General features: G+C 38.7%; 1 long non-coding RNA gene across 1 annotated transcript; it reads left to right on the top strand.

Moving 5' to 3' along the window:
• LOC107098589 lies at positions 1 to 864 on the top strand. Its single transcript, XR_001481891.1, has 3 exons — positions 1 to 256; positions 333 to 389; positions 469 to 864. It is a non-coding gene; the product is annotated as an uncharacterized LOC107098589 (long non-coding RNA).
• The last annotated feature ends 1955 nt before the right edge of the window (positions 865 to 2819 follow it).

The raw sequence follows: 2819 nt of genomic DNA, 5'->3' as shown, positions 1-2819 counted from the left end.
AGTGAAATGTTTTATTTCTTGGCAAAAGGTATGTTTATTTTTAATAGTTAAGATAATGTATTTTATGTTGTTTGGTTCACGTTTTGCAAATGTGTAAAATGATTGCATTATTTTTTGTGTTGAGTTATTTCTTGTTGAAAGTTATCGCGAGATTTGCATTTACGTGAAAGGCGACGTGTCTTGAATAAACTTAGAAGGCGCAGAAGCTTGGAACAGAGCTATGTGGAGCAGCCTTGTGTTTACTGTAGCTGTCAAGGTATTTGTAGTTATGTTTGTAATATTTTGCAATGTTATTGGTTATTGTGTTTTAATTACTTAATATTTTAATTTAGAGTGGACGAGGAAGAATTAAACTGTTAAAGACCTCCGAAGTGGCAGGCGGTAACGAGGTAACTTCTGTTAAAGCACGTGTCACCTGATTGTCTGTAAATGTATCGGTATCTAAAACTTTGTCTTCTATTTCTGTAGTTTTCACGGCGTTAATAAAGAGCCCGTCTAAAGGAAGCCGTGCCAGTGTTGTCACTTTGGAGTTACAGTGAAAACTCACCCAGCCAGCGCCGGTAAGAAGCTCGTTAAGACGACGGCAGCTGCAGTGAGCGACGGTACCGTGATGTAACACAAGAGGGCGCCATTTGTCAAGCTCACCGTTTATAAGAAACCAGCAGCAACAACCTTGTACAGCTGAAGTAGGATGGTAATTAAGGAAAATGTTAAAAGTAGAATAAGAGTGGATTCATTGAAATTTAAAACCACAATAAGTTTCTACAACACATTTGTCAAAAGGTTACTTATTCTCTACTGAACTTCAAGTTATGAGTTGCTGTTCAGGAAAAGGTGTGTTTTTATCTTGAGGTCAAACTGAATGCTGCAAGTTAAAGTTCTTTAAGTTAAAATACATCTGTATTAAGAGTGAAGATCATTACAGCTACAATATAAAGTATTATTCACGTTTATATATTAGTTGGAAATTTGAAACAGTATTTGGCAATTTAAATTGAGCCTTTAGTGACACTTAACCAGACTTATAAGATGACTGACAAAGATAATAAAGAGCTCTATGCTGTATCATGCACTGAAGTGGAGAAAATTGATACTGAGCAGATCTCAGAACCACAGACTGTTCGAAAAAGTGAAAGAGTTAGAACGCTAACCGAAAAGGGTAAAGAGCTTCAGGAGGAGAAACTTAAAATGCTTCAACACAGATATGCAGTCGCCTTTGAAAAGTGGAGATATGCAGCAAGACTTAGCAAAGTAATACTAAGAAAAGAAGCTTCAGACAGTGAGTTAATGGAGCTGATTAATAATGTAAACATCACCTGCAGAGATACGCAAACCATTTATGAAGAAATACGACAAATACAAACTCCTGGTGCTGACACAAGGCGCAAAGTAGATGCATGTACATCATTTTCTGAATTCATTATCAGAAGAGCTGAGAAACAACTGCAAGGAGATGTTGCAGAAGGCGACGAGGAGCCGTGGCCAGATTTTGGGTCATGCTTGGGATCTGAAAGTACGACATCAAGGTCAAAATCTAGAAGGTCTAAAAGTAGTTCAGGGAGTTCACAAACGACCAAAAGATTGGAAGCAGAGGCTGAAGCAGCTGCATCTCAACAAATATTAGCAGTTATGGAAGAGCAAGAAAAGGAAACAATTGAGTTACAAAAACTGGAACGTGAGAATTTGGAAAGGCAGCAAGCAATGGAAGAGCAGCGAAGAAAGATTAAACGCTTGGAAGAAATAAAAAAATTGAATGCTGCAAAAGCACGTGTAAAGGTTTATGATGAGGTTGAAAGTACTTCTGCAAGCCAGAGTTCATCACAGAGCGTTAAAACATAAAGTGAAATCCAAGCAATCCCTTTCACAGCACATGATTCTTCTCTTGCTCTAAATGTTACCCATTTCCATGATGCTGCAATCGTTGGATCCGTACCACATACTCCCACTGTAATAAACCAAACTCAACAAAGTCTTGCTGAACAACCTGAGGCAAATATGAGCCAAAAACTTAAAGCATCAAGTCCACCATTCATCCCTCAAGCCACACGGGTCTCCTCTGTCGCAGCTCAACAGTCAAATTATGAGCTAGTTGGCATACTAGCAGAAGCAATAAGTGCTAATCATCTTCCAACTCCAGAACCTACATTGTTTACTGGTGACCATTTAAAGTTTAAAGATTGGCAGTTATCCTTTAAAACCCTGATAGAAAGGAAAAACATTCCAAAGAATGAGAGACTCTATTATCTCAGAAAGTATCTAGGTGGACCCGCGAAGAGAGCAGTTGAAGGTTTTCTTCTAGTGGGGACAGATGAAGCATATGATTTAGCTTGGCAGGTGCTGGAAAAACGTTTTGGGGATCTATTCACCATAGGAAAATGCTTCAGAGACAAGCTTCACAGCTGGCCTAAAATAAACTCCAAGGATGGAAGTGAGTTGAGAGAATTTGCTGACTTCCTTAAGAATTGTGAGGCTGCAATGTCACATATAAGGTCATTGGAGGTTCTCAATGATTGTATGGAAATCCAGAAACTCTTGCTAAAACTTCCAGATTGGTTGACCGCAAGATGGAACCGGACAGCCATGAAAATAAGAAGGGCTAGTGATGGAGAATATCCATCTTTTCATGTGTTTGCTGATTTTGTATCCACTGAAGCAGACTTAGCATGTGATCCCATAGCATCAATGCAAGCTCTTAACCCAAACAATTACGCAACCAAGTCATCCAAGCTAAAACGCTAACGACAAACTCAAATCACACAAATACTATAAACTGTCCTTTCTGCAAAGTAAATGGTCACACACTTGATAAATGTGTCAGA

Source organism: Cyprinodon variegatus, unplaced genomic scaffold, assembly GCF_000732505.1.
Source record: "Cyprinodon variegatus isolate N-32 unplaced genomic scaffold, C_variegatus-1.0 Scaffold792, whole genome shotgun sequence".
Taxonomy (NCBI): Eukaryota; Metazoa; Chordata; class Actinopteri; order Cyprinodontiformes; family Cyprinodontidae; genus Cyprinodon; species Cyprinodon variegatus.
The sequence above is the reverse complement of the archived record's forward strand: the minus strand, read 5'-3'. Positions and strand labels throughout refer to the sequence as shown.